Genomic DNA, 23,503 nt, shown 5'->3' on the forward strand with positions numbered 1-23,503 from the left:
GCAGGTCTGCCCAGACCTCAACTGAACCACTGTGGAGGTCTCATCTGGTCCTCTTCGTGCTAGGAAAGGGGAATGAATCAGGGCCCACATCATCATTGCGTCCTTTTTCGCCACTCACAGGTTGTGTTTCTCTAGACTTTGTATCTTAATGTCCAGCCCTCAAACCTCACAGCACTGAACATTATGAGACATGGTTGACTGCCTTCCCAAAGTTGACAAAGCCCCTTGAAATAAAAATCCCAGCTGGATGTTTCTTCCTGGGAGCAACATGCAATCGGCCCACAGAGATCCCTTTTGAATACTCTCTGAGTGATGAAAACATTTTCTGAGAGATCATGAAAACAAACAGATGGAAAAAATATCTTACTGACCTTAGATCCCACAGAAAACCATCAACAACTAACAACTCCGCACACCCCACGGGCAGTTTGTGTCCTCGTGATTGCTGAGATTTTGGTCACATGCCATGTTGGTAATATAAGTGTCCAGAGAGGTGGTAACTAGTAAACAACAACACGACAAAGATCATGGGCCTGGCATGGAATTGGGTTCAAATTCTGGCTCCCCCTCTTCTAGGGAACTCTGGGGCTTATCTCTCTCTAGTTTCTAGCTATATAAATAGAGATAATAGTACCTACATCACAAAGTCATAAAGATTGAGCAAAATGTATGCAGTAGGCACTCAGTAAACATCTTCTCCTTGCTTTAGGTAAACATGCTCTTCTCTAGGAGTATCTGGAGTTTCCAGAGAATACTCACGCACACTCTCCAATAAGCACTAGCTGACCGACCAAGAAAGGCATTGGATATCTTATCACAAATTGGAAACTGAGGCACAGATTGTGGAATTAGAACTCCCACATTGGATTCTTTCCAATCCTGGGACTGTGTCAGTTCTCTCAAAGGAAGCTCCGAGCCCTAAACTTGATGGTAGGACTGGACAGGAAATAAAGCACAGTTAGTTGGTCAGTTTCTTCTTAAAATTTGTTCTAATGTTCTATGAATTTAAAATAAAAGCAAGGAATCTCATGTTTAAAATAGTTGTTTATGCACCAGAGCAGCACCATAACGCTGTCCTGTATTATAACCCGGGAGCTTATACCACACTACCTTTGTGCCAAGTTCAGGCAGGCCTTGTGGTTTTCAGATTGTGTTCAGTGGAGTCACGGGGTTCTGCATAGTTAGGGGTGGGGGTAACTGAGTTGATAGGGATCTGCCCACCCCCCCACTTCCACCCCAGCCTGAGTAGCTCTCAGACCTCAAAACCTTACATCTTGGGCCTCCACGTAGTAACTATCTGTGTCCTTTGCACAGTATTTAACCAATTATGGCCTACAGATGTTTCCTCATCTGTAAAGTGAGGAGGATAAATTATGATCTCTAAGGTCTTATGAAGGCCAAATATCTCCTAGCATAGTAATTTTAAAAAGAAACATTCAATTTTATTCTTTTCTCCTAATACTGTTGGTAACACTGGTTTGAAATGATAAATTAATCCAGAAAAAGAGAATGCTTCTATACTTCCAAAGCATTAGGATAGTAAGTTAAATTATGTCTTCCTGGTTTATTAAAGAGTTGAAAATACACAGCCATTATGTGTGCTTACCTACAGTCCCTCACTTAGTCTGAGCACCTGAAGGGAAAGAGGCAGAAAACCAATACCCAGTGAGAGCTGCAGGTGCCAGGACTGATCTGGATGAGTTACAGGATTACCTCATGAGGGGTGTATGCATCATCAGCCAGGATGCAGGGGCCCCAAGATGTCAAGTAGGAAGCCCAGACAAATTCAAATGCACTCTGGCAGTCTCCAATACCCATAATCTTTCCTTAACTGATCACACCAAGTCAGAAGAGCTGGCTGGGAGTAAGAGCTTGGCAGTAGCTATGTAACATTGGGCAGAAATGTCCCCTATCCAGGCCTCAAATCTTTCATAATAAAATTCTTTAGGCTAAGCCTTAAAGTACTTCAAGGACCTTGCAGCTCTAAAATTCAATGATTCTCTGGTCAACTCAACAACCACAAAAAAGAAAATGTACTAAGTCTCTATGAAACAAGGTTCATCTCTATGTCTAACTTGGATTTCATTGCTATCTTTGGTCTAAGGCCCTCGTTCATCCACCTTGTCCACCCTCTACCCCATCGTAACAGATGACCTCCAAGGATGTGGATACTGCAGCACACTTCAAATTAGTGGAATATATATTGCATGGTAATATACTTCACCAAAAAAAGAGGTGAACAATTAGCTTATAAGAGCTTCAAAATCAAGTGACTTATTTCTCTTCTCACAGCTAATCAACCAGGGCTCAAGGGACAGTTATTTGTTGATCTTTCAGTGTAGGGTGGTGTCCTATCTGACCCTTTCAATTCAAACATCTACCAAAAGACCCGAGAAGTTATTGTATTTCTGGGGCTTTTCTTTGTGGTTTTTTTTTTTTTTTTGAAAAGTGCTAGAAGATATTCAGTGGAATAAAAGAGAAGCATCGACATTTCCATTGGTAATCTGGTCCATGTGTTCCCTGCTACTGAGCATTTTCAGAAGGCCTGACTGTCTGGGTTAATTGTTTAATGCTTTTAGTTAGAATTAAACTTTGCACCTGCTCTGACAGTGATAAATTAAATGTGCTCCTTTTCCAATACTGTTGCCCTCTTTAAGTAGAGACCAAGAAGTGTATCTCCCTTCTTCCCCTGCGTTTGAGGAATCTCTGCTACACTGGAGTGTAAACCAGCATAATTTGTCACCAGAGCTAGCGCCAATTAAATTGATTGCGTTGGACTGAACTCTGGGACCCCTAATGCAAGCACTAAGGGAAAAATGGGCTCTTTTCTGCCCATTCCCCCATGTGGCACTTAGGCATTGCTCAACAGTGGAAGGCTTTCAAGGTTCAAAAGGGTTTTATTTTCAAAAGAAATGGGCATTGATCAGCTGCATTTAAAGGCAAAGATAATTCCAGAGCTTGAAGGCTGGATTTGTGTTTAAGGTCTAAATCTCTTTCTTTAACCTTGGGGGGCCAGTCTAACATAAAAGCAACAAAGAGATTAAGATTACAAAGGGTTTGCAAGTGTTAATGATGTGGTGGTATTCTCCAAACATAACACAGTCCCCATTCACAAGCCCAGGCACAGGCTAGCATTTGATCTGTTAGTTTTACACCTGTAAAAACAACTTGTGTTTATTTGTCACTCAGCAAACCCTTTCGGGCAAGAGGGGAGGAAAAAAGGAAAGTGGAGGAGGAGTGAACTTGCTCATACCATGGAGTTCAGACGCGCCTTACCCAAACCGACTGAAAAGTAAACACACTAAAGGTCAGAGTGGCGGACATAATCAGCAAATCCCCGCTCCTTGCCAGTGTGGCACATACCACACAGAAATACGAGAATGGGACACTGTTCCAGCCCTCAGTCACTTTCCTCATTATCCCAGCCTCTGATGCTTGGGTTTGTTACACCACATCCTTCCAAGGAACCTTGTAAATAAGCTATAAGTTAATTCCAGCCCCTTCTTGATCCTTATTTATGGGCTACCAGCTATGTGTTCTTCTCTCTTGCCTTTTAGCTCAATTTCCCAGAATCAGTCCAACAGAATAGCACCATTTGAATAATCTCACACATAAATCAAGTCTATGGAGTTAGAGACTCAGACTTCAAACGAGTTGACTCTATCACCACACGCGGGGAAACCACTGGCAAGAGTGTCCCTTCCCTCAAGTGTAGATCCCATTCTTCATCTCTTCACTCTCTGCAAGTGCATCTCCCCCAGCAACATAGGCCTGCTCACACTCACACACGCACCCCCCGCCCCCCGCATGCTTTTCACAAACTGCAAACTTCTCAGGAACCTCAAGCCTTCACGGATAAACCAGGTGGTAACAACAGAGTGTTCCTCCTTCAGAGAAAGGGGAAAGCAACTGATATGTATTAGTATGTGGAAGAAGGGGTAAAAATCAAATCAAATGTTTTCATATTAATCATGCTAGTAGCCTTCGAAGGAAAGAAAAAAAGCAAGAAAAAAGGAAAGAAGGGAAGGAAGGGAGGAAGTTTGCTCTGTCTGGTCTACCATATTGTTATTGGGCTGTTAGGAGAAATATTTGACATGTCCATTAATGAGGAAAAAGAAATATATCCCTCTGATCTGAAGAAACATTGATCCTTTTTACTGCTACCAGATTATTCTTCCCAAAATACTGCTTTCAACAAGCCATTGTTCTATTCAAAGACTGCCAACGGCATCCTACATCCTACCACATCAAGTCAAATAGCCACATTAATTTTACTCACCTCAGCCTAGCACTCAAAGCCCTCTATAAACTGACCCTACCACCTAACAAACTTGATTTCCCAAAACCACTCAGCACAATTCCTGTAAGTTTTGGGTGTTGCACAAGCACAAACCCTCATTCCTTTAGCTACAGTTAGCCTATCATGCCTTCCCCTGCATTCTTACTTACCAGCTCCTTTCCATTTAAGTCTCCGTCTTTATTCACCATCATGTACTGAAAGCTGAAGGCACAGATTCATTCTCCAGGAAACCTTTACGAACTGGCTTGAAACTCATAACTTTCTCCTCTAAATTTCTGATTTTACAGTCCCAATTGAATTTAGCTCTCATTGGATGTCTTCCTCTAACTAGTTTGCTGTACTACATGTCTTGTTTTCTGAGATTATGTGTGTGTGTGTGTGCGCGCGCACACTCTAGAACAGGGTTTTTAAATACATATTTTAGTAAGATGTGAAATCAGCTTAGGAGGCTCCAACCAGAACTTTTTTTTTAAGAAGCAGGACCTCCCTCTATAGCTCAGGCTAGAGTGCAATGGCATGTTCATAGCTCATTGTAGCCTCAAAATCCTGGGCTGAAGCTATCCTCCTACCTTGGCCTCTTCTGTAGCTGGGACTACAGTCATAAGCCACAAAACCCAGCTAATTTTTTCATTTTTTTTTTTTTAGAGATGGGGTCTCACTATGTTGCCCAGGCTGGTCTCAAACACCAGGCCTCCAGCAATCCTCCTGCCTCAGCTTCCCAAAGTGCTGAGATTAGAGGTATGAGCCACTGTGGCCAGCCTCAAAATATTTTAATGGAAATGGTTGGATAGGGAAAGGGAGGAAAGGAAAGAGAATATAAGAGAGAAGAGGGGAAAAGTTCAATGATTTACACATAACAGGAGTGTTCGGTTTTGTGAAACTTTTGTTTTTGGTATGTCTCTGTGCGTGAATGTATAAACTAAAATATAAGTGTGTGGTGTGCATAGGTGGTATATTATATAAAGATTTTAAAAGTGTTAATACTGTGAATTATTAAGAGAGTTTTTCAAGCACTGGAATGTGTTGAGAAGAGTAATATGTATGGCAACACCCATAGAAGAATCAGATAGGGTCAGAAAGACACCGAAGGATCCTCCAGGAAATGAGACACCAGCAGCCCCAAACCAAATGGAGTAAAATGCCTCTGCCATCGTGGAAGCAGATCTGTGCCTCACAGTCTGCTAATGAGGGGAAGGATAATAAATAAAACTCCTATCATTTTATCATTTGCAGAATATTTTCACATTTCTTGCATCACCAGCAATCCCATAATGTAAGCCACGCAATTTTTTATAATTCCCATTTTAAAAAATATGAGACTTGAGAAGTTCTGTGGCTTGTCCAAGGCTGTACAGTAGTAGATCAGTGTTAGAAAATGAACTCAAGTCTTCTAACACAAATCCTAAGTTCTTTCCTATATATGGAAAGAAAATTATAGACTGATTCATGAGACTTCTCACTGTCAAGGCTCCAAGGCAAGCCCTGGCTCCTCCAGAAAGTCCACTCTGTCAGTCTCCATAACTTAAACCCCACCTTCTAGCACGGTCCCGATTGGTTCTTGAGTTGCTCTGGTAAGTCCTTTTTTTTCTAGCACCATTACAAACAACTCAAAGTAGGGGGCATTATGTATTCCTCTTGCTAAATTCTCATTTATTGCTTAGGTTATGGACTGCTTCGGCCTGCCATCATCAGGTTAGGTTTTCGGGAGAAGTTAATAAATTTAGTGCGTGACCAGCAATGTGTCAAAGCAATTGCCAAAGCTGGGGCCCACTACCATGAAGTCCTGTCCTTTCATTTCAAACCATCAAGCATTTATGGGATGTCTGCACCAGAAAAGCACAGTAAAAGTGCTAGGGAGCTAATACCTGTAAGGGTACAGACAGACAGACAGGCAATCAGCTGAAATGCGTAGCCCAAAGATTTGAGGGCTAACTGCAGAAGGATATACAGAGTGCAGAGATGATAGGACAGGGGAGGGAGGGGAGGGTTGGCTGCATGGTGGAAGTAGCATCTGCGCTGAGCCTGCAGAGTCAGGGAAGACATCACCAGCAGAACTTTTGGAGACGTGTCATAAGTTCCATTTGTAAACTCATCTCAGATTCTCTGGGACAGCAGGATCAAGAGCAACAGTGATTAAAGCAGAAAGCCACAGGTAGTCCAGGAGGACCCACTTTGCCTGGCTTCAAGACCTCTGGCAATGTCTAGGCTGAAGAAAGAACTGAGCAGCCAGAGGTCAGAGGTCAGATGCCCAGGTCATCCTGGTGGTCAGCACCAAGGCACAAAGGAAAAGGCCTCCCTCGCCCCTGGCTCCCAGAAGCACAAAAAACCAAGTATAATCAGGTTGCTATTTCCCAGAGTATAGATTGTATCAACTGGCAGTCCTAATCTGTGAATGTCTGGAATAGGAATCAGTGGATTAGCCTTTCAAACCCTCTTGGGGCAGTTCAAAGTCATGCTGAGGCCAGTGCTCAGAGCCAGGTTGGATCCACCCTTGAGGAAGGGTAGTGTTTTATTGTTTGTTCAGTGAGAGAAAGGTCTCTCCTCTCCCTGCCCTTAATTTGGCAATTGCAAGACAATTGAACATTTCTCATGTGGCTCAGAAAACACCTGAGAGCCAAGGAGAAAAAAAATCCATCAACTGGTCTGCAGTCCACATGGACCCACCACATGGGCCCTTGGGCTCTCTTGTTCACTTATGAGTATAGGCAAAGGGCCCATCCAAATCCTCCTCTTATGAGAAAGGCCAATGAGAGCCCCAATAGCAAATATTTCCCTTGTGAAGGGATAGCCATGATAAAGGCCATGGCAACAAGAACCTCAAATTCCTCCAAAACCCTCTGATCAATTAAAGATTACTTCATGCAAAGTTGCCAAGTGCAGGCCAAGCAGATTTCCACACATGTCACTCACAACCCACCAGAGGAATGCTGAGCAGAGGATCCAGGCAGATCTTTCTTTTACATCCGAAGCCCAAGCTGAGTTTCCAAGAGTCCCTTCAGTCATTACCACCCACTCTCTTTGGGTTCTCATGGCCGAAGACTTACCTCTTTTGAAGCACTTATGAGTATGAATTACAACTCCCCCACAGAAGGCAGGTGTATTATATCCATATGAGAGAAAAGAAGACTGGAAACAGAGAGAGCCCAAATGTTCTAGCCCAGACCAGTAAGGAAAGAGAATTCAAACTCAAGATTCACCTGCCCCTATCCTGAGTCAGAGCACCTGCTTCCAAAAGCCAGGTTCATGAGCCACATGCAGAACCGAATGCCTGTTGGAGAACAGCCTGCATTCCCAAGAGGCTTTTGGGGAGCGCTGTGCATAAATCTTCCCAATACAGACTCCCCTCTTAAAAATAACATCTTTTGTTTCTCACTGATATAAAAGCAATAAATCTTCATTGAAAATATAGAAAAGAAGAAAATAAAGATCACTCTATGATCCAATACCCAGAGACAACAATTGTTAACAGTTGGCATCCTTCAACTATTTTTGGTACGTGTGAATTTATTTTTTCCAAACTAAAGTTATACTTCGATACACTTAAGCATTCTGCCATTTTACCCATAACATTCTCTTCTGCGTATTGCCTCCTGTTGATAACTATATTTCTGCAGCAACATTTTAAATAACTTCCTGATAATACATTACAGGGATGTGCCATAATTAATTTTACCAATTCCCATTTTTGGATACACAAGTTGCCTCCAAATATTCTCAAATACATATAGATAAGATTGTGGTGGAAATGCCAGCTATATTAAGGAAGGATCAGGCAATATGTTAAAATCCCCATCCCTACCAATTAAAGTTTTTTAAGTAAAAATGGTGCTCAGTGAGGCTTGGTATCTCCTTCCCTGGATCCTTTTAAGAACAAGAAATATGCCCAGAACACTATGATGGTACAAATGACTTCAGAAAGGGGAACATTAGACTATGAGTTGGGAAAACTGATTTCATTACCAGTTTATAATTCACTGTGTGACCTTGAGCAAGTCACTTTACCTTTCTGAATTACACTTTCCTCATCCATGAAAGAAAAGGTTTGGACTGGATGATGTTAATATTCCTTCCAGCTCTAACACCATATTATTAGACAGACAACACTCAACCTCACATCAATCAACTTTACAGGACTACCCATTACCAAATGTAAAATGATTTTGTAAGTCAGAAGAACAATTTTCAACCTGTGTTGGGATGTGTTCCTATCAAATATAACCCTCACCACAGGCAAATTGTGCACAATAACTTATGATTTTAAAATCATTTCCTTTGTTTTAATAATTGATATTCAAGATTTCCCCCCTGGAAAGGTCACTTCTTCTCTGACATGCTCTCGAGAGTGGAAGAGGAGTAGATCTGGGATTCATGTGCCCAGAAAGGCAGAGAACTTTGCATATACATTGTCAGGTGACCTGTTGAGACTGAGTCCTTGTGGTTTCCAAAGAGCCATAAAAAGACTTTACTCCTTCTACTCTCCTCCTTCTCCCTTATTCCCAGGGGAAAGCAGACTAATTTCATCCATTTGAGAGCTGAGGAGCCAGAAATATAAATGGCCCCTCTCCAGACGACAATAAAGGAGACTCATGTGGTTCAGGGTCCTGGGCTCCAGCCTACAACATCAGTCTAATGTCAGCCCCTTGCTGGCTGTTCTGGGTATGCCCATGGTGATGTTTCACACACCAGGGAAAATGGTGGTCAGATCCACTGGGCTACTCGACCAATGCTACCCTGCTGAGAAGGGGGCTTCTCAGCAGAGCTGGGGAGTAGACCAGGCCTACGGAAAAGAGGAGTATAGATGGGCAGAGAAAAGGAGAAAGGAAAGGAAATTCCCTGGGTGTGGACTAGAATCTCTGGGATCTGCAATCCTTCCCCCTGGACTCTCATGCAGCACCATTCATCCTGCATTGGGCAGGCTGAGTCTCAGAGGTTGACCCTGGCTCTACCTCAGTTTTGGGGGGCATTCAGAGCTAAACTGGCCACCTGCTTCTCCTCCAAACTTGTCTCTGCTTGTGGCACCCACACTCACTGCGTCATGTAGTGGGGGAGGGTCATCTTCACAAAGCTCCCTGGAGGCCATATGCATGAAGGCCTCCCACCTTGTCTTTGAATTTTATAGGGGAGGCCAAGGCAGCTGCAGTGTTCATGGTCGCTCCTGTATCAGCACACTCTTCCTGCAGGGTGTAGCCTCTGTGAGTACTTCCCTCAAGGCCAGTGAGTGTAGACTGTATTCTGTCCCTATCTGAGAATACAGTACAGAGCCAACTAAAGAGGGCCAGCGGTGACAGCCAAGAGCTAGAAAAAGCCTCTAGTGCTGTATGACATAGTCAGACTCAAACGCTCAAAGTGACCAGCAAGGCCATGTTCCCAAAGGGAGCTCAGCTTAGGAGGGAGAACAATTCAGTCAATCCATAAGCAGCCATAAACAGATCTGTGTGTGTCTCTGTGTGTAAAATATAAAGAGGAAAAAAGAGAGAAGGAGGGAAAGAGAGAGAGGGGGATGAGGAGGGGAGGAGAGGAGGGCAACAGCAAGATTCTCTAGTCCAGACACTTCTTGCCTCTTTGAAAGCCCAGCTCTGGTTGAGGGGTTCAAGAAACCTGAGATTCTGTGAGGTCACCTCCCTCCTCCTCCTCCTTCCCACCTCTTCCTTTTCCCATATTGCAAGAGATCAGAAGCTGGTGACCCCAAGAAGTTTCCTGCTCCTTTCTGAAGGGCCTGCATACTCAGGAAAAAATAAGTCAAGGTTGGCCAGCCAAAGATCAGGAGCATCTTGAGACTACTATAAGGGGAAATTAGGTTGGCATGGATTTTCATCCCACTGGCCCAGGATCATGGGGGACAATGTATGCAGGGGAGCACAGAAGACTGGGCTTTTGTTGCCATTCTAGCAGGAACTTGCTGTGGGTCCGGGACCACCTGAGGCTCAGCTCAGCCCTCTTGTCTCTCAGTCTGGGGATCTTAATAACTACCCAGCCCATCTTGCCATGTAAGCTCTGGTCCAGCCAGTGCTAAGGTCCCTCTATGTGATGTAACTTGAGTATAGGCATGGGTACAGCAGGGTCCTCACCTGGCAATCCAGTACAGCCAACCCACCTAGGAGCCAGCAAGTTACAATCCAGGGTAACAAGTACCACATTCAAAACATGAATGAGGATATAACAGAGACCATATATATACAAAGAGCTCAGATGATGCTCTGAGGAAGCCAGGCAAGGGTCTGAGAGAGTCAGAGCCAAGCTGACCATGAGTAGAACATGGAGGGGTACTTCAGCTATAGGGAAGAGTGTCTGCAAAAGCACAAACACAGTGTTTATGATAATATGAGGGAGAAAACAAATCCATTAGCCCAACAGCATCTTCCAGGCTCCTGGGGCTCTAGCCTGTGTTTTCCATGTTAGTCCTCAAAATTCTATGAAATAAGTGATTTCCTGTTGCATAGATGAGGGAACTGGATTTGTCAGGACCTCAACATTCCTGGAGCACTGAAGCATAGAAGGCAGACTAGCACAGGGCTCAACAGTCCATCATTACCCCAGTTCCCAACGCCTAACTCCTCACTTCCTAGTGAAGCGACTAAGACAAGTGACTTACCTCTTGAGGCCTCCATTTTTGCACCTTCAAAATGAGGACAACAAATGTCTAACCTCACTGGATTATTCTAAGAATTAAATGAGATTACACAGAGAATTAAATGAAAACATACAGTGTTTAGCCTGGTGCCCTGCACATGGTAACCAACTGCTCAACAAACATTGGTGATACTCGAAATACTGCAAAGGAAGCATAAGACATGGAGCTGCGAGCTCTTGCACAATCTTGTGTGATCTTGTGACCTGGGTCTTTCAGAACTTCACTTTCACTATTTGTAGAATAACCTGGTTGGATTAGGTCATCTCTAAATTTCCCATCAGCTCTAACATTCTATGATTCTGAACACATCAAAGCCTGATATAAAGCATCTCAAATATAACCCTTCAACAAAATCTTTCTGAACACTCCTGACCTGCCATGCATTGCCCTAGAAACAGAAAAATTCTCTCAAGGACTACAGAGTTTGAAGAGGTGGACAGACACGCTGATAGAGATGACAGCACAATGGGATCAGAGCTATCTATGGAGGTCACAGATTGAGTTATGCAATGGGCCGGAGTTGCCCCAAGCTTCAGTGGTTCTCCAAGCATGGACCCTGAAACTGCAGAATCCACATCACCTGGGAGCTTGTTAAAGATATGAATTATCTCCCAGGCCTACCTCAGACCTACTGAATCAGAAAGTCTGAGAGTGAGGCCCAGAAATCTGAGTTTTAACAAACCATCTAAGTGACTGAGACACATGGTAAAGTTTGACGACAGCTGCTCTAGAGTAACAGAGGGGTTAGCCCTTAGCTTCACTTAGCTTCTCTCCTCTCAAATTATGAAAACCTAAGCAGAGGCGGCTTGCAGAGCTTTCTCAGTGCCCCCTCTGAGGGCAGCCCCCTCTGAGGGCAGACCCCCAGCCCCCCAGCCCTTTTTCTTTGCCCTTTGATCTCAAAAGTGACCAAATATAAGCAACCAGTGGGAGGCTGCAGCCAAGTCTAACCTTTCTGCATTCCCACCCTCCATCCCTTCACCAGACAGCTCTCAAGGCCAGACGAAGCTGTGTCTACAGAACATCAGCCAGCAGCCCCAAGGAAGGGTCTGAAAACCAGATGAACTGCTGCAGGGACCAGAAGAAGTGTGAGGCCACCTGAGGAAGAGCCCTCATGAGGAGGGACGTGTTTGTGAGGAGCTGAAAGGAGGTCACAGCATAGAAGGCATCCCTGATTTTGGCTGTTTGATATCTCCCAAGCTCACCCCTCAATAACAGGCAAATTTGTCACCCTAGCCCTTCAAACACTAGTTGAAGATTGAACCCCACCCTACTGCATTCCAGCCTCACTGTACCCTTTCTTATAACTAGAAGGAACAAAAGAAAAGTGTGTGTTTTTGTTTTTTAATATTGTGCAGGGCATTTTTTTTTTTAATTAGGAAAATTTTTTCTACATCTGGATCAGTTGCTAATAGGCTGCAAACCCTATCGAGAGTGTAGAACAATCACAAGAATTCCAGACCCAGACAAGGTCCTGGACAGGCCAGGTGGCACTAATGCAGAATGCATGTGCTCTAGAGATATTCAAAGTAGGACTGCCTTCCTCCATCCCAACTCCAATCTCTCCAGATAATTCATTTCTCCTCTGGCTCATGTCCTTTAAATGAAAGCAGCGAGCCAGTTTCGAACACTTTTCCAGGCACAAGGCAGGCCACCCAGCTGACCCTTGCACATAGTGGACTCAGGTGCCTTCAGAGCAAGGCTGGAACCACCCTCCTGCCCACCCAGCATGACCTGACTTGAGGCACTTCTAAACATGGCGCCAGAACAGATTCAGCCATTCTTATCTAACCACACCTGTTCTGCTCATCTATACTTCAGGAGAAGAGAGAATGAGCAGGAAGGATAACCAAAGAATGAATAGCAAAATGACCAGGGGGTACTCTTTGGAGACCAGATGAGGAAAAAAGTTCAACTTAGATTCGTATACTCTAGCTATATGGCACAGACAGCACATCCTCCTTTTGAAGTCAATGACCTTATCTTTGGATTTATAGACAAATGATTGTTAATACAGAAAAGCAGTCAATGCAAGATTCCCCACCACCTGTTGGAAGCTCCCCTTTAACAGTTTACCTCTCCTCTGTTCCCTGGACAGCTGTCGGATGAAATGATCTCAACTTCTAGAGAGTAAAAATAGGCAAGGACTTTAGATTTGTGATGAAATGATTAGCTTGGGCCATTAACAACCCATTACTCCAGCCAAGCAAACTGTTAAAGCCACTTCTCCATCACTTCTCATCAGATCTCATTTTAATTTGCTTCAAATGTTTAAAGACACTTGAACCAAAAAATCAGATGACCACTCGGCCATGTTCCACAGCAAGGACAAAGTCTTCTCCACAGACAAGTAAGGAACCAAACTGGTTTTTATTAACATTATGCTTTAGATGGGGGCTATTTATTTCTGATAGCACTCCTAAACTTGGAAGGGTAGGTGGCTATAGAGGTCTGAAAATTATCTCAGCCTCTTGACCCCATTGCATCACCGTACTGTTTTATTTTTTTCAAAAGAAAATTTGTTCCTGAGTTTCTTTCTTGTTCTCTCTGTCCTCTCTTCTTCCCTTCCTTTCAGGATTCCTTCCATTATTTGCATTCTTTCTTTCTTCTTTTCTTTCTCAAACTGAAAAAAATATATGCCTTTGGTTAGGAAGAGTGATTACACACAGACTCAAATGGCTGAACTTTTATACATTCCTTTCTCTTAAAAAAAAAAAAAAAAAGACATCCCTGAGAGAGAACATCTAATAAAGTCCTATATCTTTGATGATAGTGATGCATCAGTACAAACAAATTATAGTGTTCAGAAAGTTTGAGAGACTGAAAAGAAATGCACAATGTATAACACCAAATTTGCCTGTCAAGAGGGTTTTTTTTTATTATTATTACTGCTTGTTTCATTTTATTTTGTTCTTACAGCTGATGTTTGCGGCGATTTGCTTCACTATAGGAAATTCCAGATCCAAGAATACTGATTCACAACTTCAATCATCACCTGACAAACACAGCCCTTGCTAAGTGAGAGCTGATCCATAACAGGTATTTCAAATTTTCATAAGTCACAACATATCAGCCCTAAAGCGCAGAGTTTCATTCACAGGAAACAATTTTCTAAAATCAGAAAATATTTTTTATAAAGAAAGAAAAACTAAAGAATAAAGGGGGAACCCCTCTTATCAAAATAACTTTATCCCTGAATATAAGAATCTGTATGCTGAAATCTGTGGTTTTTATTATTTTTATTATACCTCTCTTTCACACCCTAGGTTAACCCTTGTTTTCCTTTGTCCAAGTAGCTTTCCAGAAACTGATATTGATGAACTAGTAGCTGTAATGGAACACCCAGAGTTAACCTGTACGTCCTACAGCTTCTGCTAAGAGCAGTTGGCTGCTTATTATTGTCACAAAAGATTGTGTTTGAGCCACTCTCATATCCTTCTTTAAGTTTTCATGGAACATGAGACCATTTCAGCATTGAATTATTTCTTCTGATCTATTGTGTATGTGACCAAAAAAAAAGAGAAAGAAATAGCCGCTGCTACTGCCAAAACTGTTAATCCCTAGTCTTGATATAGAAGTACAAAGATTAGAAATGCCACCCTTTCAGGAAAAGGTCTTTCTTCTCTATAATTCTTTCTACTATTTGGGGTTTTTCTTTAAAAAAATAAAATAAAAAGCATCATGTTTTACTTCTTCCCAAAAAATCAATTATTCCTGGAAAACTTATAAAGTCACCACTGAAACCAAACTAGACAATTTCTAGCTTAATCAGAAAGAAGAAACTAAAAATTTAAACAGCAAAAAATTTATTTCAAAGATGCTTCCTGTTATTGATTTTGAATATATTTAATATATATCTTGTTAAAAATGTCTTTTTGCTCTTGTTTTAGAAAGTTACTCTGTAAACGGTTATGCTACCTCTTTTAGTATTATTGGAATGACTCACTAATTTCTTTACAAAAATTCAACGAACTTGAGACATTTTCAGCCAAGGGCTGTAGCTTCTGATTTGCTTAGAAGAGTAAATATTTCTTAAATGGAAACTTATCAAAAGTCTAATATACAAAATTTTAACAGCATGAATTGCTTCTATATTCCCAGATTGGTTTGGGAGGTGAGGAAGTGGGAAGAAAAAAAAAAAATCACAAGCTCAATATCATGTGTTGAAGAGCAGCACCTAATGGTAGAACCAGGTATTGCAGGTTAGCTCTCATAGGTGTTAAAAATACGCATAGCAAAGGAAGCCACAAGAGGACAAAGTTCTTAGGGTGTTGAATATAGAAAAAGGACATCAAAGTAAAATGTGTTCCTTGCTCCACAGTAAGTAGAGATGAAAGAGATGGTAATAGAAAAGTGCTGCTAAGTGTCTTTAGCTCTAAAGTAATTGCAAAAGCATGCTCAATATATCTTGAGAAGCCCACAGATCTGGCCACCAAATTAGCATCATTTTCATATAACATTTTCAACTCATTATTTGGTGACTTTTATGAAGATCCAAATAGCATTTTTAAAGGATCAGTTGGAAAAATTAGATTTGCTATAAAGCCAATTTCTCTAAGTGACAATGATTGTATAAAGTAAAAGATATTGATATCATCAATTACTCATGAAAATAGAGAGATAGGACAGGGACAAAACAAAATTACACATAATCTATTTCATTTCTCTTTGGCTTTGAAACACAACAACACAATTCCGCTGCACAAAGAAACTGTCAAACCCATAAAATTTAGTGATAAAAATCAGTAAGATCATTTAGACTCAAAAAATTACTTAACTGGTTTTATTTTTGTAAGAAGTCTTGTCAACCCTTACTAACATAGTCTACACAAACAAACTGTTTTAAATAAAAATACCTGTTTAGTGAGTAGCATTTTTGTTATTCAACAACCACTTGAACCAATTTACCAGTCAAAATATTGAGAACCATTTTTAGATATAAACAGTGATACTCCGATATCCCCCCCACCCAGCTTCATGTCCAGCCCCTCTTCTGAATTGATGTGAATGTTGGCAACCAGGTGAGCAGAAGTAAAAGAAGAGAACTCTGACTCCCTTGAATAAGCACCAGCAGCTTATGAAGAACTGGACACTGTGGCCCTATGGAGTCAACAGAACACACACTTAAACGAAATCTGTCATTTTTTAAAAAGTTTTATGTTCTCCTAGAAAAATTACAGTGTTGATTTTACAGTGCTCTAAACCTGGTTTGGAATGCTATTTTATGAATACCCAAATGAACCTAATACAGCTAGATGAGGGGTGGTGAAGAGATTTTGATTATTTATCTATTGCTAGCTAACGAGTTACAACAGCAACTTAAAGCCACATACATTTCACAGCTTCTGTAAATCAGAAGGTCAGGCGTGGCTTGACTGGGTCCTCTATAAGGTTGCCATGGAAGTATTGTCAAGCGTGGAGTCTCATCTGAGGCTTAAATGGAGAAGGAAAGGACTCACTTCCAAGTTCAGAGTTGTTGATAGCATGCAGTTCCTTAAGCTGAAGACTATCGAACTGACTCCCCACTAGCTGTCGTCCACATGCCATTCTCATCTCCGTGGTAAGTGATCCTCTCCAAAGGCAGCTCCCAACATGGCAGCTTGCATCCTCCAAGGCATCAAGGGAAAGTGGTCAGTGACAACTATTACAGTCTCATATAATGGAATCACATATAGGTAATCACGCACATTCCATCATCTTTGCCATATTCTGTAGGTAGAAGCACGTTCCAGATCACTCCCACTCTTCAAAGGGATTGCACAAGGTGTGAACAGCAGGAGTTGAGGATCAGGAACCAGCCTAGAAAGCTAAATCCAATAAATTGGTGGCAGCTACCTGTAGTATAAGATCAGCAAAGATTCTGAACTTCCATCTCAGCTCATTCGTTTAACAAAATGTTTTTTGGAACATGTACTACATCCTCAATAAATGAGAATGATATAGTGGAGGAAAAGGAGATACAGATCTAGCCTTTATGGAATTTACATTTTATTAATAGTACGTGGAGACAGAAAATAAACAGATAATTTATAACATCAGAGAATTCACAAGGAATTAGAGAGGAACATCACATCCCAGAGTTAAAAAGATTTTGAAATCTCCTTACTTCATATCCTCATTATAGAGGCTCTAGTGATATGAGCCATTCTGCTCAATAAAGGCTGCAGGAATTTCAATAGCCCCACTGCCACCATCTATAAGCTTTGTGAATTAAGGGGAATTAGTTCACCAATCTGAGTCTTAGATTTTTACAACTGTAAAATGGGAAGATGGTTGGAATAAATGTTTCTCAATGATTCTTTCTAGTTTTAATCTTCCATGGGTAGATTTTACATAAAAACAGAAGCCAGTCTATTACATGTTATTGCTTTAAAAAGATTTTTTAACTACTTTTTTGAAATTCAGATTATATTCCTCTTATATTCAAAACATTAAATGACAATCCTCAACAATTTACACTAAAGAGCAAATGTTTTCCTTATAAATCCTCTCAGGCAAGCCTAATTCACCCTCACTTGTTATTCAGCCAATAACAAGTAAGTCATGGATTTATCAAGATAAATTCCCATCTATTGTTAGTTATACAGTTTCCTCTTATGGGTGATGATTTGGAAGTCTCCTAATTTAGCCAGTTGCTTGCTCTTTTGCAAATTCCAACCAATGACTCAGTGATAAATGTCTTCCCCAGGTAAAGGGGTATGAATCTCATAAGGCACATATTTACCATTTCTGTTGAAGATGCTTCTACTTTTAGACCTTAACCAGGCTAAGTATTTCAACATAAGAATAACACCAAATCCATGCAGAAAAGATGAGGGAGGGGTTACACTTGCAAATATGCATCTATACTACCTAAACTAGGGTAAATAGAATTCATTTCACATTAACACCATCACAAAAGTAAACTGTAAAATGGTGTAAAATATTCATGCTGGGCTATTAATGCAATCAGGGATTCTAATGCTAACCTTCCTTTCCTTAACTGTAGTTCTTCAACAAACATTTTGCTCTAATTCTTTTATCTTTTATCTATGTCCTGTCATAATTTGATCCCCTATGTGAGCTTATGCTAAAACCATGCTGACATAAGCCTGATAATACACTAATTTTGCAGACAAGAGTTGGTAAGAAACCATTTCAAGGAAGCTGTCTGTTCACCTTTCCTTAGAAAGGCTTTACAAATGGCAATAGTGTTCAAATAAGAAAACATTAGATACCCTGGCTATTTAGAAACCATCTGGCTGGGAATCTTCTCAAGTCTTCAACCCAATTAGAGTGTGATGCATTTTTTTAAACTTTCCTTTTTTTTTTTTAAATTCCTCCGTATTTTTTTTCCATCGGAAAAGATTTTATTCAGATTTAGAATTGGTTTGGTTAGTTAATTGAGTCTAAAAATACACACCCTTCCATTTACCTATGTGTACTGAAAGCCAGTTCTGTTATTCATTCTTGAGATTTTTCTTTTTTACCTTTTTCTCTGTTTTCATTAATCATCTGCCAGTTTTTCAGTCTTGTAACTCAGTAGGAATGAAAAATTTCAAAACATGGTACATTAACCCCTGTACAATTATCTAAATAAATTTTAGGTAACTAGTAATATAAAGCTCAGAAGATTTTTAGATATAAAATCAGAATAAAATGTTTTATAAAAATAAAATTAACTTTCCATATACAAAATAATTCTTAGGGAAGGGTTAACTACACATATCTTGCCATAATGATTCATTTGTTTGATAAACTTTTATTGAAAATTTCCTCTAGACTAGACAGCAAGTGTGGTGTTAAAGCATTCCAAATTATATATGAAATCAGCACATTGTACCCCATAAATGCATTAATGTATACATGATTTACCTCTTTATGATTTAATTTAAAAAAATAAAATAAAAGATATACTTGTCTCTGTCTTTGCCTTCGAGAAGCTCCCAATCTACCATGACTAGATTTTTCCAACACACACATCTTTTCAAGTGTACATTTCTCATTACCTAATAAATGTGTCTCTAAAATTCCTGTTAAAACTCATCTTTGGAAAAAAAAACTCATCTTTGATAAGTTGAATCAGTTTGAATATGCCATTTAAGTAATTCTATGATATAGTATATCCTTTTGTAATATAAATAATATTTCTAATTTGGTATTCAGATTTTTATATCTTAGGTTTTCTCTACGTTATACATAATTTATTCAGTTAGTCATACAATTATGATTGGAAAAGACACTTAAGTTGGAGGAAAAAACTTTGGTTTAAGTACAGGTTAGGATCTTAGCCAAGTCATTGTCAACCTCAGTTTCCTCATCTGTAAAATGGGGATAATATCTCACAGGCTTAATGGGAATAGGAGATGTAAAATTGTATATGCGGTGGCCAAGCTTCACTGTGGTCCCCGTGACCCCTGCCTCTTGTTATCCACGTCCTTGTAAAGTCTCCTCCCATCCCAACCAGAACCAGTCTATATGACCAACCAATAGAATACAGTGCTGTGCAACTTCAAAACTAATCATACAAAGCACTGCAGCATCCACCATGTTCTGTCGTATAACTCCTTTGGGGTGAAGCCAGCCACCACATCAACAAGATACTCAAGCAGTCCTGTGGAGGATCCTATGTGGAAAGTAACTGAAGTCCCCCAACAACAGCCACGAGGATGAGCCATCTTGGCAATGCATCCTCCAGCCTCTGTCTGCAGTCAGATGATGCAGTCAATTTTAGCTAATACCTGACTCTGACCTCATGGGAGACCCTGACCCAGACCACCCAGAAACTGTAAGAGTTAATAAGTATATATTATCATTTTAAGCCACTGGGTATGAAAGTAATTTGTTAGGCTGCAATAGATGACCAATACAGAAGGCAAATGTTCTATGAAATAACAAGCAGAAAAGTAAGTTGGAAAGAGTACCCACTTTCAATCATTCATTCAACAACTATCTACAGGTAGAACTCTTTGTGCTCAGTAGTGAGCAAAACACAGACCCTGCCCATATAGCAGGAAGATGAACAACTAAACAAATAATTAAAGTAAAGAAGATTTGATATATCAAGGGAAGGCAGGAGGACTTTGGATCCTATATTAAGGACAACTAACTAACTAATTAGAAGTCAAGGAAGGCATCCTGAAGGAAAAACCTAAGCTAAGATCGTTGAGAATAGAAGTTAAGAGAAGACAGTATTGCATTTTTCCTTTAGTCAGCAAATTATTAGCAAATGAGTTTGGCATTGACTAACTCAGAACTGCCAATACCAACTTCCATTCCTTCATTCAGCCAAAATTTACTGAGTGCCTACTGTGCGCCAAGAACTGTTGGCTAGAGAGTCATCAGTGAACAAGAAAAACCAAAATCCCTACCCTCATCATTGTTCTTAAAGGAAAGTAAGAAACTATACTTAGAGAGAGAGCAGAGTCATAATGATTCAGAGCACAGATTTGGGGCTCAGACTAGCTAGCTGTTCAAATCCACATTCTGAATCCGACTGGCCTTTGTGACCTTGGGCAACATTTTTAACTTCTCTGCATGTCAGTTTCCTCAACTGTAATAACAGCACCGGCCTCATGGGTTGCTGGAAGAAATTAAATTAGTTAATGTGTGTGAGGCCCTTAGAACGTCTAGCACGTAGTAAGAGCTCAGTACATTCCAGCTACTTCTTGTCTCCTTGTGATCACACTTCTGAAGCTCAGGTCTTCACCATCTTAACTCACTTTCTTCTGTTCCCCGTTGAAGAAAAGGTACAAGGTTAAATTTAAAATGCACAAGATCCTCACAAAGTAGGTCATTTCTGTTTCAGCATAAGGTTGACATCCTGAGTAATTTATTGCCTGAATAATTCTGAAACACAGAAATGCAAATGTACAAGAGTTCTAACCATGCTACAGATGGAACAATGCTTTTTATCCAAGAACTCCTTTCATCTGTTAAACAACCCCTAAAACGGGCTCTCTCTATACAATACTAAAACAACCTGTTGAGAAGTAAGAAATTCAGTATAGCACAGTCCTCCCAAAAAACCTGCCTTTATATTTAAATACAACCTTTAAGGATAGTTTTGCATTTGATCAAGTATTTTAAATGAATAAATATAGGCTAAAATAATAAAGTTAAGCTTTGAGAACAATACTCTACAATTTCTTTATTATTTCCTTTATCCTATTCACTTCTGCCTATCTGGTTTTGAATGGAAAAAAACAGCCAGGAGAGGATGGTTCCTCAAAAATGTTTCAGCTCTGTGTATCTTACTAACAATTATTTCATGTGTTTCAGGCCCCAGAGAGTAGCCAGAGCTGTAGCACTTCAGTGAAAAGCAGACGATCACAAAATTGTAGACACTAAAGATGGAAAAGACCTTCGAGGTCATCTTGTCCACTGTCCTGTCAACTCAGTCCTGTTCCCCACAGCATACTCTCAGGGGCTTTCAGCAGCCGACTTGTAAATGATTCCAGCACCACCGGCCCTGCCACCATCCCCCTGGAGAGACCACTCCACTATCTAATAGACCTTTCTGTTAGGTAATTTTTTTCCTTGATATTCAGCCCAATTTTACCTTCTCTTAGCTTCATCCCATTATTCATCGACATAGCCCATTGGACCAAGCTAAGCATCCCTTCTCCTCTTCGGGTGTAGATACCTTGTCAGATTAATTACAGAATCAGCAGCTTCAGTGAGCCACGTTCTCAGGGTCCAGTCCTGTAGCATTTAGGGAGACAGATCTTGGCGTGAATGCCTCATCTAGAAATTTACAGAAACAACGCCACTGACTGTAAAGAGATCTTTTCTTCTTTGTCCCTCATTATCTATTTCCACAGCTTGCTCTGAGTTCATGTGTTAAGGGCAGCAGTGTTTAAAACCTTCACTTTGCCCTAAAATCCTTCCCTTTCTCTCAGTTTCTTTTCCTGGCTCCATGATCAGAAGGGAATTCAATAATCCCCCCACCTTAGATGGCAGTTTACCAGGCGATGGCCTTTTACATCCCACTAAGGGATCCCAATATTCACGCCAGCCTTTCGCCCTGGGACATAACAGCCCTATTCTAATTCTCTAATTGCACTGGATTTATAAAGCTGAGGAGGACATGGTTTCACTTGGTTTTATTTAGATTTGCAACTTTAGATGCCAGATTTGTGTGTTGCTTTAGGAGAAGGCAATTAACCCTGTGCATGTGTGCATGTGTGCATATGTGTGTGTCTTTGTCAAATAGCTTTGTAGTATGTGAATTTCATAATGATTTCTTAGTCATAATAAGTAGTAACTGTCAAATATTTTTGGCCACATCCTAAAAGAGAAACATTTCCTATCACAACTCAATGCATTATACTTGTATGTCTATACATAAGCATATATAAGATATATTCATATATAAAACTGAAATGAAAATTCAGGGAACACTATTTATCTTTACCATATGTGGTGCATTCTCTTTCCTATTCTCATCTTTCTTAATTATTTTAAATGCTGGCTCAATCCATTAAATTGATTTTATAACCTACCCATGAGTCAAGAGCAGAAGTTTGGAAAGCCCTAATGTAGAGGTTCCACCTTCACCTCTGGCCCTGCAGAGCAGTGGGTGTACAGTGGTAGCCTCTGCCCTTTGCCCCCAGCCTCATGGTGACCAGTGGCCAGGCTCTCAGGAAGCCTCGTTCCACTGGGAGCTAAGGTCAGGGTAGTGAAGAAGGATGTCAGGCTAAGTCGCCATGCCAACTTTCTCCCAAGAGGCTCAACACCCACAAACCTCTGTGTAGATCTGATGTGGCAGCAGCAGGTGTAGGGGGCAGAGACTTAAGTCCTTCCAAGGTTGATTTTATTATCAAGCTCTCAGGTATAAGCCTCATGGAGCGGTCAGATTTGACCTACTATGAAACCTATCGAAAGCTATATCAACAAACATGGAAGGACACATCTTGCAAAAGGCTTTCAACTACGTAATGTTTATGGTATAATGACTGAGGTCCTTATGGCCCCTTTTAAAATATTTTCTTTCTTCTTCTCAGGACTTTTCTGTTCTCTTAGTGTTTATTTACCCTATAAGTTACAATGTAGTTATTTTAAAACTTTAAATACACCTCTCTTAAACTTTCTTTTTGCTTATAATAGTTCCATTTTCTGCTCCTCTTAAACAAATTAACAATAATTTTCCTCTGGAATAACCATTTCATTTGTTAAAAAGCCACACGGAGTAGAAGATAGCCATTCCTACTCAGACTGTCTAAGGATAAAACTGGGTGCTGAAGCCAGGGCTCCCCCAACACGAGCATACATGTCACCCTTGCTTCATGGATAGCTACTTTACTGAGCCCTGCATTACATGGTGACAACAGCAATCTGGTTAGTCGCATTTTGCAGCTGAGTCTGAGGGAGATTGGGCAAGTGACCCAAAGTGGTAGAATGCATGGAAGAACTGGACTTTAACTCAACGCTTCCCAGTCCAATGCTTCTTTCTCTTCAGAAAGACTGCTTCTCCATCAATGCACATGGATTTGCATGTTAAAAGATACAGCCACTGGGCACAGTGGCTCACTCTAGTAATCCCAGCACTTGGGGGTGGGGGGGCGACATGATCTCCTGAGTCCAGGAGTTCAAGA

This window comes from Otolemur garnettii, unplaced genomic scaffold (genome assembly GCF_000181295.1).
Source record: "Otolemur garnettii isolate 467f Iridium unplaced genomic scaffold, OtoGar3 scaffold00024, whole genome shotgun sequence".
In the NCBI taxonomy this organism is placed as follows: Eukaryota; Metazoa; Chordata; class Mammalia; order Primates; family Galagidae; genus Otolemur; species Otolemur garnettii.